Source organism: Diceros bicornis, chromosome X (assembly GCF_020826845.1).
Source record: "Diceros bicornis minor isolate mBicDic1 chromosome X, mDicBic1.mat.cur, whole genome shotgun sequence".
In the NCBI taxonomy this organism is placed as follows: Eukaryota; Metazoa; Chordata; class Mammalia; order Perissodactyla; family Rhinocerotidae; genus Diceros; species Diceros bicornis.
The window spans coordinates 36,085,760-36,102,222 of NC_080781.1; the positions used below are offsets into that span (position 1 = coordinate 36,085,760).

Genomic DNA, 16,463 nt, shown 5'->3' on the forward strand with positions numbered 1-16,463 from the left:
TTTTCCCTTTTGTTATGTTAAGGAGATGCAACCACCAACCACCCTGAACCAGACCAAGCCTCACCAGAAGAGCTACGCCCATGACCTCTGCCTTATTTTTAATGCTAAGATCCCTCCAGGAGGAGCTTAGGCCGCATTACCATAACCTGCAGTGTGTGTGGAAGCAGGTTTTCCAGCTGAGCCTGCGCAAGCGAATACTCGCCTCTCCCCTTTGAATATTCATTCCCCATCCGAAATAAAAGGTCCCTGCTTCCCTTTGTTCGGGGACTCCATGACTTTGGAAATGATTCCGCATGGTCTCCTATTTGCTGCAAATATACTTTACCTTGCGAGACAACTACCACTGGTGGAGAGTCTGATTTAACTTGCCAGGAGGCGAACCCACTTAGTTCAGTAACAAGACTATAAGAAGAAGCCCTATTTAACTCTTCACTGTGTTTATTGTAGAGATGGTTTTGAAAGCTTGTTTTTTTTTTTAGATATTGCAATGCCTGTATGTGTGTATGTACGTTTGTATATATGTATGTATGTGGGCCTGAGGGAGAAAATTTTCCTCAGTAACAGTGGAATTGTGTAATTGACTGCATTTCTGTCTTTGATTGGGCTGCTGGCAGTTAAGTGCCAAATTTGAAAGTCACTTCTAAGAACAGTAAGTAACCTTATGTCATGAATTTTAGACACTAACTTTAGCTTCATCCTATTTTTCCTGTCTTGTTTTCCTTCCTGTCTAATTTCTTTACTTTGGTTAGAAAAATTCTTATTGTAGATATCCAAAGTATTTTATTTTATTATTTGTGTTGTTGCTACTAGAATCCCTTTTGGAATGGGAAAAGTTTCAAATACAAATAATAATATTCTTAGTTATATTTTCCAAGTCTGCTCAATGGATATTTCCCAAAAGATTGGCTTAGCATCTCCAAATTTGTGGCTCATCACTAGAATTATGTGAGGCCATAGCTTTGCTTGATAATCCATGTAAGTGAAATAATAATCTTCAATCTTTATGATAATCTTTAGTGTGGAATTCTGTTGTTTCCACAAAAATCTTACATCCAAGCAAACCACAGAGAACTCTTTCTGAGACGATATTCATAAAATGACCTTAGAGATGGCCTTGGGGATCTAGATGATGAAGGATTTTTGTGTTCAATTTCATGTTCATCTTTTTTTTTTTTTTTGCTGAGGAAGATTGGCCCCGAGCTAACATCTGTTGCCAATCTTCCTCTTTTTGCTAGAGGAAGATTGTCACTGAGTTAACATCTGTGCCAGTCTTTTTCTATTTTTTGTATGTGGGACACCACCACAGCATGGCTTGACAAGCAGTGTGTAGGTCCCTGCCCAGGATCCGAACCTGTGAACCTCGGGCCACCAAAGTGGAGCATGTGAACTTAACCACTACACCACTGGGCCAGCCCCTCATGTTCATCTTAATGTTTGAAAAATAACAATGCTTTTCTGCACTTTCACCCAACTTGGTGGCTCAAGTTGACCAGACATTCCCATGAGATCATTTTTACTAGAAATCCAAGTCTTCTGGTTGAGGCTCTGCCAACAGTATTGGGTCACTCACACCTCTGTATTGTTATTGTGGATAAAGGTGTAGCAGGAGAAATATTTATTAGTTTAAGAGCTAGGGGTAGCACTGTTTGTTGCTTACCATGCAGCCAACCCCCCATTACATTGCTAACAGAACCTTGGTTTTGTTTGGGCAACCATGTGCCCAGCCCCAGGAGGGAGGCTTGGGTTTAGCTTATCATAGCCATCTTGTTCCCCTTCTCCAGAGACTTGCTTTCCCATCTTCCTCTGCAGTTAAGAGTACCCATGTGACCCATCAATGTCAATAAGGTTCAAGAGAAGTCTGCTGGAGGGCTTCTAGAAAAAATTTTCTCTTGCTGGTAAGAAACAGAGATGAGGAGAAGGTAGCCTCACTGGATACACCTCCTGCTTCCTTCCTTTGAATGTGCAGAGTCGGAGTCTGGAGCTGTGTCTGCTGTCTTCCAGCAAGCCTGAAGATGAGAAGCCAACATGCAATGTTGGCAGAACGGAAAGTAGGAAAGCACCAGGGTCTTCAGTGATGTTACCTGCTGAACCAACCCTGAGCCCACCTACCTCAGACCTCTTATTAAGTAAACAATAAATGCCTTTATGTTTTAAGGTAGTGGTTCTCAAAGTATGTTCTGGAGATCTCTGGGGATCCCTGAGACCCTTTAAGAGGTCCCACGAGGACAAAACAATTTTCATAATAATATTAAGAAGTTATTTGCTTTTTTCATCCTCATTCTCTTACAAGCATACAGTGGGGTTTTCCAGAGGCCATGTTACCAGAACCAGGCTCATGTTGCCCATGCACAGCATGCCAACCACAAAGATGACAAATTTGCAGCCAAGAAAGGGTTTATTCACAAGGCAGCCAAGCGAGGAGACGGGAGAATAAGTTTCAAATCCACCTACCTGCAAACGGGGATTAGGGATATTTAGGGGATGAAGGGCAGGGTGGTCTGAAGTGTGGGAATAGATGATTGGAGGTAAGAAGTGAGGTAGCTGATGATCTGTGCAAGCGTAATCAAGCTTCATGGCTCTTCATAGGGCGCATGTTGACAAAACAGTGGCATTAGCATGATCTGAGGGTGGATATTTCAGCCCCCTAATGTCAAAGGGTCACCCATTGAGCATTCTCGAAGGTCCAGTTGATGTGTCGGTGGTCTTAACCCACCTGAACTAGACAGGGAGTCTACTCTCAGTTCCTGAAAAACTTAAGCACTCATTACCATGGTGACCCAGGCGTCAGAGATATTATCTATAGGGTGGGCTTTAGTAATACATTATCTAACTACTTTTGCAAACAGGCAACTAACTGAGCATAGTTGAGGCAAGTTGGCCCCCGGTTTCAGCTACATGCTGTTTGATATCACAACACACTGAAGGGAGAAGGAGACAGAAGAATCCAGCTGTCTTCTATTAAGTCACATAAGAATGAGATTTGCAAGAATGTAAAGCAGTGTCATTCTCACTCATTTGTTTGTTTTGGAAAACAGAGCTATTTTTCATAAAAATGTACTATTTATGTTAACTTTTAAATGAATTAATAAATAGATTTTTAAAATTTCTCAGCTTTAATATTTAATACAGTAAATATTGATAGACATAACCCACATAAACAAAGGCTTTTGGGGATCCTTAATGATTTTTAAGAGTATAAAGGAGTCCTGAAATCAAAAAAGTGTGAGAGCTGCTGATATAAGGCATCATTAGATGGATTTTTCTGTTAATTGCTGCAGAAATTGTTAATTACTGAAAAGCATTCCTGCGTGATACAGAACACAATTCTTCTTGGAGGAGAACCATCTTTGTTTAGAAAAGCAAACTGATGGGCCTTTGTGATTGTAGAAAGATAGCAGGGCTGGGGCCACCTGGGAATGAGACAAAGAGCCAGACTGCTTAGCACAAGAAAAGAACGGGTATTTGGGGTGAGTTTGCTAGGGAGAGGAACAAAGGAGAGGGAGATGGCTCGCAAAGTGGCTGGAGGTGGAGCCAAGTGGGAGAGATGCCCAGGGGGAGGGGCCCCGGTGGGGAAAGGAGGGTGGAGTGAGAGAAAGAAGTGTGGCTGAGGGCTATCTACTATTCTGTCTTAAACTCTCCTCTGAGCTCTTCCGTGAGGTAGCCCTCATTGCTGCCTCCAAATCCTCAGCACAAGTCTGCCACACATTCACAGCTGCCTTGGTGAGTGGTGTTTCAGGGACCTCGAGGAAAAGGGACTTTTTTACATGTTAGGGTTGACACGGATTGGAGAGAAAACAAGAGGTGAAATGTGGGTCACAGAGAATTCTCTCCGGAAATCAGAACCGGAAGTCACTAGGTAACACGTACAGTTGTGCTGCTCCACCCCACTATCCGGTGATTCCCTGTAGATACTGGAAAAGGACACAGGGTTTCCCACCGCAAGGGGATTTGAGCCCATTGTATTAGAAGTTCAAGGAGCTGCATTACTGTGGCTGGTGTCTACATTATCAATTCAGCCGTCAGCTGTTTCACAGAGGGCTTGGCATTTAATTGTTGAAAAGCTGCCTGTCATCCCTTCCCAGGTGCCAGGAGACAGGAATCTTGCAGCTCCTCGCCTCCCGGTGAGGACTTAAAAGGCCAGTACAGGGCTCTGGGGGTCTTTTTGGAAGCAGTCAAGTAGATTTTCCAAACATGCAATCTCAGTATTTTATTACTGCTGCCCTCTGGGTTTTTGGCCAGCTTACCTAAAAGATGACCACTTTTAATGTTCATTTACTCTGTTTACAAAGGAAAAGGTTTCTCTTTTCAGGAGACTTTCACTCATATATGGGGAATCTGCACTTTATTATGTATTAAAAGTCTAATGAGGAGTTAGTAAGCATTTGGAAACTTTGCAGCTTTCAGGATGAAAACAGCAGCGATCTGTGGTTATGACGTCATCGCTGTTAATTACCCCTTTGCAAAAATCTGCCTGAATGGAGAAGAGGTGAGTGTGTCATGTGGGTATTTAACGTGATGATTAAAATATATTAATGATAGTTTTCACCTCTCAACCATGGTACATCTTAGAATCTTTAAAAGTGCTTCCACAGGCTTTAATTAGCCCTTATAACTCTACCAGGAAGAAGCAAAACAGCCCCATCTTACAAAAGAGGAAAGTGAAACACAAGAAGGGTCCTGTTTGGGAGAAAGATTTTGGTACAATAAAGTTGCCTCCTCACAGCTCATTAACCTTTCTCCTTTGCTTCCACCAAGAATTGACATTCGCAGGCTTTAAATGAGGAGCACAAATTTGTTTATACCTTGACAAGCTAGACTCCTGAGCCCAAACAGCACATTTTGGGGTCCATAAGAAATTAGTGTTTATTATGAGCTACCTCCTAAGGTTATCTAAACAAACAAACAAAAACCAAACAAATAAGCAAACCAGAACAATAAATCAAATGGGCTATAAAACTCTGAAGTTCTGAGTCTCAGTTTCCTCTTTAGTTTAACCATTTTGAGTTCTGGATTATGTATAGAACTGTTCTAGATTTAAAAAAGGAAGGGACGATTGCTAATTATTTCTCTTTTTATAGGTTATTTTCATTTTCAAATGAAGGAAATATAGGAAAGTTGATAGGAATGCATGGAGGGAAATGCAGAGAAAAATAGAAAAGTTTCTTCACACCGCATATATTTAGCTATATATCTGGAAGGGGCCAAATGAGGGACATACTTTTTAAAAGCTATTACGAGAAGTTTTCAATCACACACTAAAGTAGAGAGACCCAGTTTCCACAGTTATCAACTTTCTGCTATTTTTGTTTCAATTCTCCCCTGCCACTTGTTTTGTGGGAGTATTTTAAAGCAAATCCCATGGCACCACAGAAGGTGAAGGATCGGTTCCAGGGAAACACATTCCAAGGACTTTGAGAATTTGAAGTTAAAAGTGAGCTGAGTGAGCCAGCCAGGAGTCGAACCTAGAATCTTCTGATCCGTAGTCAGACGCGTTATCCATTGTGCCACTGGCCCAAACCTGCAATATGAGTGTCAATATTAGCATTTTTATTACTATATGCAGTTTATACCAGAGGAAGAAATGGTTGATTTTTTTATTTAGACAGGGATTAGAACCAAAACCTATACTGGTTCTGGGAAAGCATGGTTTATTTTGTAATTGGTTTGCATAACAAAATGTTTTCATTGAAAAAAAATAAAACAAATCCCAGACATCATATCATTTCACCACAAGTATTTCTGTATTTTTTCCTAATGAATAAGAACCTTAAAAATAGAACCATAGTACCATTATCACACTCAACAGAAAACCAATTCTGTATATTATCTAATAATCAATCTGTATTTCGTTTCTACTGAATGTTTCAAAATTGTCCGAAAATTGCATTGGTTGATCTCTTAAGTCTCTTTTACTTAATAGATCTCCCTTCCTCCTCCTCCAGTCCATTAATTTGTTGGGAAAACTGGATCATTTGCCCTGTAGAACTTTCCACAGTCTATATTTAGCTGATTGTATCTTTGGTATCTTTTAACATATTTCTCCATCCTTCATATTTCTTTAAATAGTAGCTAGATCTGGAGGCTTGATTAGCTTCAGGTTTTTTTTTTTTTTTTGGCCTCGAATACTTCAGGGGTAGTGCTGTCTGCTTTCTATTACCTCACATCAGGAGGCACCTAATGCCTGGTCGTGCCATTTTGGGGGCATGTTAAGAATGATCAGTAGGATCCATGATTTCCTTGCAACATAGTGATTTTCTCATTCTATTACTTCTGCATTTATTAGCTGTGATTCTTTTATAAAGAAAAACTTTCCCTCATCAACTATTGTATTTGGTTACCCAGAAATACAGCCTATAAAGGAAAGGCCAGATAAATGCTTTGCTTCTTTCCCTTTAGTTATCACCTTTCAGAATAATGCCCTAGTAGCTTCAAAGAGGACCGATGACTTTAAGTATTATTATAAATTCATGGATTTAACTAATATATTTATTTTTATTTGATTCGTTTCAATTCATTACAGTCACTATTCTTATTGATGCTTGTCCCACCTTTGGCCAGAGGAACCACTCAGCTTTCCTTCGACCCAAGTGTCTTTGATGGCTTGTCTTCTGAAATAAGATGTTACAGGACCGTGTTGTACTTTGCCTGCCCCAGACCTGGAAGCAGCCTTTTCTTCAAGGAGCTCTGGTTCCTTTTACTGGGAAATGAAGCGAGACCTACTTTTGATGCAGTGTAAAGAGCGATGATTTCAAAAGAGGCTCCAAGGAGGTCTATCTTTGGGCAGCGGGCAGCGTTTGTTGAGTAAAACGGCAAGAAGGGACCCTGGGCTAGCTCTTCATTTACAAACAAACTAGGTATCAGCCACTATCAGAGCTACCTGGCCGTGTCAGGAGGGCACAGCCCTGGGAGACCCTCCCCAGGGTGTGACCTTTGGCAAGGCAGGTCCTCGCGCTGGCATCCCTTCTAGCCGGACTTTCTGCGGCTCCAGGTACGTGACTAATGTTTCCGGCACAGACGCGCCCTGGGACTTTCCCGGGCCCCCGCCCCGCCCCCGCCGAGCTGCTGAGAGCAGCGCGGCGGGGGCGGGGAGCAGCTGGGGGCCGGGGGCTGGGAGCCGCCCCGACCGGGCTCCGGAGCCTCGGCGCCCTCTGGCGGCCACGCCGGGCGGGGCGGGGCTTGGCGGGGGCGGGGCTCAGCGTCCCGCTGCCCCGCCTCTTTGCCCCCGGGGTGGGGCTGGGCCGGTGGGTGTCGGCGGAAGCTGCAGAGATGTCGCAAGGACGTGACCTTAAGGCGAAAAAAACCACTGTGTCACGTGTGGTTGCCAACCGGGGCTAGCGAGCTGAACTAGTTCTCTGGCGCCTGGGGAGGGAGAGAGGGCTGCTGGGAGGGGGGGAGGGAGGGGCTGGGACGAAACGTCCAGACCTGTGACTCGCTCCCTGCTGCCCCTGCGTTAGCACTACGGCGCGCCCTGCGCCCCGGGGGACGGAAGGGGGCGCGAGCCCGCACCCCGACTGTGTCCCGGCTTGCAGTTGGGGCGACGTCATTCCACCAGGGGTCAAAGGAATGAAGGCAATGTTTTCTCTACCCCTCCCCTCCTCCCAATTCCAGACACGAGGCCCCTGAGCCCAAGCTGATCTAACCAGCCCCCACGGAGCTTGGTTTCCATTGGAAGGCAGGAAGTGAAATGAAGGGGAGGAGGATGGTTTGCTAGTAGAGAACAAAGGAATGGTGCTTTAGCCACAGAATGGGGTCCCGTCCCCCTTCTCCTCAGGCAGTCAGTGGGAATGGCCACAGGGATGGGGATTGTTTGTGTCCCTGTCTTGTTAGGGTCCCAGAAACACCCAGGGACTGGGAAGCAGGAGGACTGGATCCCAGCTCCACCTCCACCTGTCATTCTGGGGAGCAGGTCACTTAACCTTTCTGGGCCTCAGTTTCCTCACTTGAAGAATGATGAGTTGGGACTAGATTATGGAATATGTTTCAAGTACTGTAAGGCATGGGAACTGAGGGTACCTGTCCTGACATCACCCAGAAGTCACAGAAAAAGGCAGCTCCAGGGGCCAAGGCTGTCACTCCCCCCAGTTCTCTTTCTATAGCTCGCCTCCCCCCACATTCTCATGGGCTTTACTGGGGCCCAGGGCAGGCCACCCCAAAATATCCCACAATAGCATATTGATTATTTTGAATTAAAGTTACTTGAGAAGCAAAAAGGGCATTCTGACCCTCTTGTGTCTGTTCCCCCTGAAAAGTCAGTAAATCTCCCCTGTGGAAGGTGCTCTCCCTGCCTCCTTAGCATCAGAGCTGGGGAATTCAGAGCCCAAAAGCCTGTGTAAACAAACCTTGCTAATTTACTACCTCAAGCCTAAACTCTGCTTAAGTTCCTCACTAATTATGTACTTCAAATCTAAGTTTCTTTGTCCTGTCATTCCTCACAAATTTATTGTTTCTTTGTGTAAAAGATATATATACTGCTTGCTTTGTTCACTCTCCAAACATCATTTCTCTATGATCTCCAATACGTACGTGTTAAACTGGGTTTTTCTCCTGTTAATCTGGTTGTGTCAGGCCGGCCCAGTGGCTTAGCGGTTAAGTGTGCACACCCTGCTGCTGGCGGCCCGGGTTCGGATCCCGGGCGCGCACCGATGCACCACTTCTCCGGCCATGCTGACGCCGTGTCCCACATACAGCAACTAGAAGGATGTGCAGCTATGACATACAACTATCTACTGGGGCTTTGGGGGGGAAAATAAATAAATAAATAAAATTTAAAAAAAAATTTAATCTGGTTGTGTCAATTTTATTATTAGTCCAGCCATAAGAATGCAAGAAGGGCAGAAAGGGGATTTTTCCCGCCCCAACAGCTTCAATTCTCTTTAGAAACATTTGTGCACTTCCACCTGTGCACCAAACACAGGCTCGCCCCTAACATTTGTGGGACCTGGGGCAAGAGTACACATGTGGGCCACATGCTAATGTCTAAATATTTAAAAGTTATAAATCAAGCTAACACACTGTTAAATAAAACATGTTCTATCCTCCTACCTTGACAGATATACCTCCATAACAATCTGGAAGACCAAGTTCAAGTTTGGAATTGTTGTATGCCTCAGCATTCTGAGCTGGAACATGGTAGCACAGAGAGTGGCCCCAGTTCAAGGCCCGTGGCGTGGCTTCCCTCTCTTCCCAGCCCGGATCCATGCCACCCCACGAGGGCCCTTTCCCACACATGTCCTTATAGTCAAACACCTGCCCCTTAAGGGGCCACTTCTCCAGTGTGCACAGTGGTGGCACAGGCTACTCTCAGGAGGATGGACTAAGAAAAGCAGGTTCAGAATCTGTTGGGCAAGGGATTTTGAGGTCCCAGGTACCCAGAACGTGGGTCTGGGGGTGGTACGGGCCAGGCATTGTGGGGGGTGCAGACTTGGAGCAAGCACAGCCCTGGACCATCCAAACACTGTAAGTGGCAAGGCCCGATGCCTTGGGAGCGAGGAAGGAGGGTACCAGGAAGGGGCTCATTTCTTAGAGGAGGTAGCACTTGTGCTAAGCCTGCCAGGAAGGCTGGAGTTTCAGCAGGTGAAGAAGTGGGGAAAGAAAGGAGCAAAGGCCTGGGGACCGGCCATCCAGGGACGGAGTGTCTGTGAATTGTGACCACAGTGCAGAAAGGCTGGAGGCCAATCTGTGTCCTCTGAATAACAAGCAAAGCCTCCAGCATTGCTGCACAGCGTAGGGTGGGGCCACCAGCTGTGGAGCCCCTGAGGGGCAGCCTCACCCATCGGAGCAGAACGGGACCCTACAGCCCATCCCAGGGCAGCTTTGCATTGGGCAAGAGTCCCCACACCCCTCCCCACACCATGCTGCCTTGGTAATCGGCGCTTCTTTACCAATTCCAAACTGGGGAGGCTTAGCTCCTCCCAGCTTTCATAAGGAATTCTGCCCCCCTGATTTGCTGGAAGAGATGACCCTGGAAAGAAGTTTTCTTTAGGAATCAGTGCATCTACACCATTTTGCCTGATGGCCAGAGGCTGCTGGAGAACAACCAGCCCCTCATCTCCTCTGGGAGCAGCCCTCTACCAAGGGTGGGAGTTGGTGGTAAATGCCCCAGCCCCCTGCCCTGCAGTCGAGATCATTCTGAGATGTGTGCTCTATACCGTCTCCTAGAGTTTGCTGCAGGATTAGGCTCCCCTTGCCCACAGTGCCAACTTGCTTTATAACACCGCTGATTTCTACCGTCCCCACTCCCCTGCTGCTGCCATTCGTGTTCTTGTCTCAGCATCTGCTTCTGGGGGAACCCGAACTAAGCATAAGTTCATTTTATGTAGCAGTTGGGCCCGAGGTGCCTCATCTGGAAATAAAGGCCTTGAATGAAGCAATCGCCAACCTCCTTCCAGGGCTCTGCTGGGAGTTTGCCTCATCTGCCTCGTATCAAATGAAACAGGGCACCTTGCTTTGTTTCCTTGGTGTCCGGCTAAAGGGGCCGGTGCCCTCTGCGCCCGCGGCACGGTCCTGTCTCCATGTGGTGTGTGTCCGAGTGTGCAAGCAGGAGGAGTCAGGAGCAGAGAAATGGAAAGAATCTGGTTTAGTGTCCGAGCCCCCTCTGAGAGCGCCCATAGGAGGCCGCTGAACCACCGAACCCGTGAACTCATCCGAAGCAGGAATTCTGTCTTTTCCTTTCATTAGAGGCCCCTTGCTGAGTCCCTGCTGGCTGCCCCCAAACCAGTACAGCAGGAATTACAAAGAAACACTAGGGCCTCCCACCCGCCCCCTTCTGCTGACGGAAGCTTTTCTAGAAAGCCACCTAAAAAGGCAAAGTGTTGCATCCTGGGCCACCTCTATTTCACATGCTCACTTAGCATACCCCTCCTCCCTTTTCCTGCCACTTTCTTATCAGCCACCAACTGCAACGTGACAGAGAGCCAGCACGAGTGCAAACTACCCCGACAGTCCCTGAGTGGCTGGGGGCTGGGCTATCTTGATCTTTGGATAACAGGGTCCTGTCTGAAGTTTCTTCTTGGGGGCATGCCAGTCAATCGCACTTCCTGTGACAACCTCTCCCCCCTTGCTTTTTTTCCCTTGGGAGTGAAGTTTTGATCACAAGGCTGCTTGTCCCCACTTGGAGCCAGTGGTGCTAGCTGGCCCAGTGGATGGGCCCCTTCCTCTCTCCCCTGAGAATCTCTGCTTGCTCCTTACTTTCCACTCGGGAGAAATGTCTGATTTCACAGGCAGACAAGGTTTTCCTCGGGGGTATCCTCGGCCCAGAACAACAGGCCCACTAGCCTGGAGAAGACTGAAGACGAGGTCGACCCAATAAGCCATAGACAAGGGTTGTAGGTGCAGTCAGGCTCCTTTCACAGCTACATTTTAGCCTCCGGCCTGCTGCTGGGGGAGTGGAGGCTCCATCGGGCCAAGGTTCTGCATGAAGGCTGTAAGGACGCCTCCAACACTGGTGGTCACAAGGGGAGTGCTGCCCACCGCTCCCATCTGGGCAGGGCAAGCCCACTCCTGGGGACAGGGACTTCTTATGGGGGGCTTCTTGCACCCACATCCCTACCCCCACCCCCGTATGATTTCCTTCCCAGCAGAAGTTATGACAAGTTCAGCCATATTTTGGGGGCCAGCCTGGTGGCACAGCAGTTAAGAGCTCGCACTCCACTTTGGCGGCCTGGGGTTCGCAGGTTCGGATCCCGGGCGAGCACCAATGCACTGCTTGTCGAGCCATGCTGTGGTGGCATCCCATATAAAGTAGAGGAAGATGGGCATGGATGTTAGCCCAGGACCAATCTTCCTCAGCAAAAAGATGGAGGATTGGCATCAGATGTTAGCTCAGGGCTGATCTTCCTCACACACACACACAAAAAGCCATATTTTGGCTTTCAAGGCCCAAATGGAAGAAAACAAAAATTCCCCAGGGCACAGCAGGCTCAGATGCTTAGATTCACAGCCAGAGCCCTTGTTGTGAGAAGGGAACTCCAGGCTTCCGGCACACCAAGACCAGCACAGCAGGACAGCCAGGACATGGCAGGTTGCCATGGATACCTGGGAGCTGAGATCCCAGCAGAACAGAGGCCAAACCCTACAGCCAGGCCTGGTGGATCTGCTCGGGCCAGAAGAATGTGGGGGCACCTGAACTGCTGCCACCACCTGGAGCAGACCCCCTCCACCACGCCCCTAAACCAGGGCTTTGCAGACTTTACCAGGCATAGGAATCTTGTTAAAATGCAGATGCTGATTCCAGAGGTCTGGGGTGGGGGTGGGGGTGGGCGTGCTGAGATTCCGCATTCCTAACCAGTTCCCGGATGCCACCAGCTGCTGCTGGTTGTGAGCTACACTCTGAGCAGGAAGTCTTCACTGAGTCCTGACTAGTTAGTGAAACCTCAGCCAGGTTCTGCAAGTGGCCCATGGACCTGCTGCCTTGGGCGGTGGCTAGCACAGCCTCAACCCCAAAGCCGGGACTCGAGCCTTACTGCAGGGAAAGGATGCTCTCCACAGTCTGTTTTTGGATCATCTGCCATCAGCCACTCCAAAGAAAGAAAATCAGCAGGCTGCATTTCTGGAAAACATCATTATTTTAAGCTGTCCTGTCCCTTCCTCACCTCTCCAAGTTATATAACATGTCCTTGTTGAAAATGCTGATAATGCTATTTGGATGGCAGGAAGCCAACTTCTGGCGGCTTATTGCTTGGGGCTGGAGCTGGGGTTGGGGTCAGGGCAGGAGGTGGGGTCTGGGGAGGGTTGAAGGAGAGAAAGAGGCCAGGCAGATGGAGAGGCCAAGGCCTGGGGATAAAGCTGATTGGTGTGTCAGCAAAATCTGTCCACTGGCTTTGGTGATTCGGAAGGCAGACACATTCTTTCATCTCTGTTAATCCTCATCTGATACAGGATTTTCCTGCCATTAAATCTGGAGAAAGAAAAATAAGCGCTCCAAGCTGTACAAGCAACTATTCCTCCTCGCCCCTGCTCACCATCCCCCTTTTACTTCTCTGTCGGACCATTTTTAGCATCTATGGCTGCCTGACTTGGGAGATGGATGGGCTAGGAGAGCCGAGGGTCACCTCGGAAGAGGAGTGGGACCAGGCAGACCCCCGGGATGGTAAGCGACATTTGGGGACTATTCACTACTGGTTTTCTGTAGAGGTTTCTTCTCTGTCCATTTTCTTGCTGGGTTGTCAGTGATTCCATCTGAGTTGCTTTCAGAGTTTTAGCCTGATGAAGTGTTTCCAAATAGATCCAAGCCACCAATTTGATGGGAACTTCTGACTGGCTGTTGTTACTGGTTTCACTTAACCCAACACTAAGATCATCGGGGAGAAATGAGTGTGAAGAAGGGGAAAAGGCAGGGCGTTCAGGAGGAAGTGTGGAGGTGTGGGGAGGGGCCCGAGTGTCCGGGTTCTCAAGGGACCCCTCCTGGGCGCCCGGTGACCTGTGCTCTCTCCCCTTAGGTAGGGATCCCACAGCTGGGTGGTTCTAAGCCACCAAGTACGTGAAAGGCCGCGGGATGCTGGTCCTGCTGCTGCATGGTGAGTTCTGAGGCCCGCTCCTTCTGTCCCCTGCCAGTGAGTGCAGGGGTTGGGAAGCCCTTAGAAGATGACAGAAGATTCATGGAAACCACAGGGCTTCTGCCAAGGAGCGCAGTCTTCAAGTGGCTTCCATGAAAGCTGTACCTGGACACCAGTTCTTCTGATTAGGTTTCACTGAACGTGTGATCCTGGGGGAGTGGATGGAGAATGAGAGAAAACAGCAGGTGGTGCAGTTTTTTGTTTAAAAACAAAACTCCTGAGCCAAATATATGAATTATTCCTCTTGGTGACTTTCTTATTCTAATTTCACATAGGAATTCATTGGTGTAATCACCAAAAACAACAGTGGTTTTCTAATCACATTAAACTCATTTAGTTAAAAAAGAAAATCCCTTAGAGAAGCCTTCTTCCTAAAGGAAGAAGAAAAAATGAAAAATATCATGTTGGAATTGTGTGATTATGGATGTTTAAAAATTTTTTTTCAAGTTTTTGTCCTATTGTTAAATGGGTTTTAATATAACAAGAAGACTTGTCACAAAGTTTTTCCCACACCTCTACAGCTCCAGATGCTCAAATGTGAGATAGCCCAAGGAAAAATGCCGTGTTAAGTTCTTCAGGAAATGATTCTACACAAAGAATCTGTTTTTCTGACCCTCGGGTGAATATAATTATTTGAGGTTACAACTACCCACGTAATAAACCTCTGTATGCAGTGCTGGTAGAGAAAATTTTACCAGATAATTCTAAAACGGTAGTAATAGAATTTTCTTATTCTTTATTCCACCTTTTCAAAAACTAGAACTTGCTCTATTCAACGAATCAACAGGTACACGCTGTACCTTGAGTACACTCAAGGGATATTATGCGGGTTATAATTGCCTTTGTCCTTGAAAAACTTACATTCTTTTATGAGATACCCAATAAATAAATGAGAAAAAAAATTGGAACAAGGCGCAGGGAACAGTCTAATAAATAGGACATGACTTCCTACGTTGAGGAGCCTCCAAAGGACAGAGGTTGACATTTATATAATTACAAACAGCCAGCTCCATGCCATTTCTCCTACCTAGAAAGGATATGAAATTTGATTGACTCATTGGGACAGAATGTTTGCTTCTAAGAGCCAGTATTATTTTAAATGTGCACCAAAAGCTCTCCTGTTCCTCACAGAATGCAGACAGTATTCATAGCCTGCGTACTGCAAAACAGGAACTGTCCCTGCTGTAGAAACCCGAAATACATCCAGACTTCTTGTGACAAGTTGGAGAGCTTAGCAGTGACATCATTTGCTAACAATAGATGCACTTAAAATTAATGACTGTCTCCACATCCCCTGGCGCTTTAATTTAAAACACACTCAGCAGCACAGACAATATAACTCTGACTACAAGTCACAAGGATTGTAGACGACATGTTCCTGAGAAGGAGGCAGGGATAGGGCTCTACCTCCTCAGCTAGAAAAAAATGATTGAATGAGCCTGACAAAACAAGGCCATGGAGGAATCAGAAGTGGCTCACAGCAGGGCAAATCTGGGGCAAGACCAGCATGGAAATTCTCCTCCAGACACGAGGGTCTCCCGGAAGTGCCTCTCCTCTCACCCCTCCCCCATGTCAACCCGTTCAGGCTCTTCCTGCTGTCCACAGCATATCCCAATTCCTTAACTTGCTTTACAGGCTCCTTCACCATCGGCTTGCTTTAAACCATGAGTCCAGGTTTAAAGAGAGCTAGGGTTTGTAGGGGAGGAAGAACTATTCCTCTATCCTCTAGGTCCTTCTGGCTGGTCTAAGAATTAAATTGACATGAGACAGAATAACAAGAGAAAATCAAACAAAGTTTAACAACATGTATACAAGGGAGAAACCCAGGAAAACTGAGTAACTTGCCCAAATGGCTGAAGCCACCACCTTAAATACCATCTTCAGCTAAAGACAAAAGAGGATGTGGGGGGGGGGTGGTTTGGGACTTCAAAGGGGAGAAAGGCAATTCACATGGAGATAGAAAAGCAAATGTTTGATACACAAATGTTTGCTCGGCCATCTATAGACAACGGGACGGAGAGGACTTTGATAAAATGGGCTTGGCAAGGATCCTCCCAGTCTATCATGTCCAGTTATCTATGGTGATGGCTTGTCCTGGGATAGGCCTTTTATCTTAAATTCTTTTAGGCAGTGAGGGGGAAGGTCAAAGTTTCTTTCAGAGTCTTTTGTCCTTAAAAATAATCAAGCCAGAGAGACATATTTTGGGGTGGCAAATTCTGATCCCCGCCAGTTTGTATTTTATTCACCTTACTGTCTCTAGAGTCTAAGACATACTAGGTGCTTAAAAAGGGTTTGTTTATTGAATGGGTGAAGCCGTCCAGATTAGAACCACTACAATATCTGATAAAGGTCTTGCATCCAAAAATATATATATACACACACACACATATATATTTATACAAAGCTCTTCAAAATCAATACTGTAATAAGAAGACAACTCAATTTAAAAAGTGAGCAAAAAATTTGAGTAGCTGTTTTATCAAAGAAGATATACAAATGGCTAATAAGCACGTGAAAAGATCCTCAACATCATTAGTCATTAGGGAAATGCAAGTCAAAACCACAATGAGATGCTACTTCACACCTGCTAGGATTGCTAGAATCAAAAAGACAGACAGCAGGAAGTGTTGGTGAGGATGTGGAGTGACTGAAACCCTCACACACTGCTGGTGGGATTGCAAAATCATGTGGCCACTGTCGGGAACTGTTTGGCAGTTTCTTCTATAGTTCAACATATACTTACCATATGACCCAACAATCCCACTCCTAGAGAAATGAGAAATGAAAACACATGTCCACAAAAAGTCTTGCACACAAGTCCTTACATCAGCTTTAGTCAGAATAAGTGAAAACAGGAAGCAACCCAAATGTCCATCACCAGATGACTGAATACACAAATTGAGGTACATC

The 16,463-nt window shown here is 46.3% G+C and overlaps 1 non-coding gene across 1 annotated transcript; it reads right to left on the bottom strand.

The window, feature by feature from the left end:
- Positions 1-5,441: 5,441 nt before the first annotated feature.
- On the bottom strand, positions 5,442-5,514 carry TRNAR-ACG (transfer RNA arginine (anticodon ACG)). The gene has a single exon. It is a non-coding gene; the product is annotated as a tRNA-Arg (tRNA).
- Positions 5,515-16,463: the final 10,949 nt, after the last annotated feature.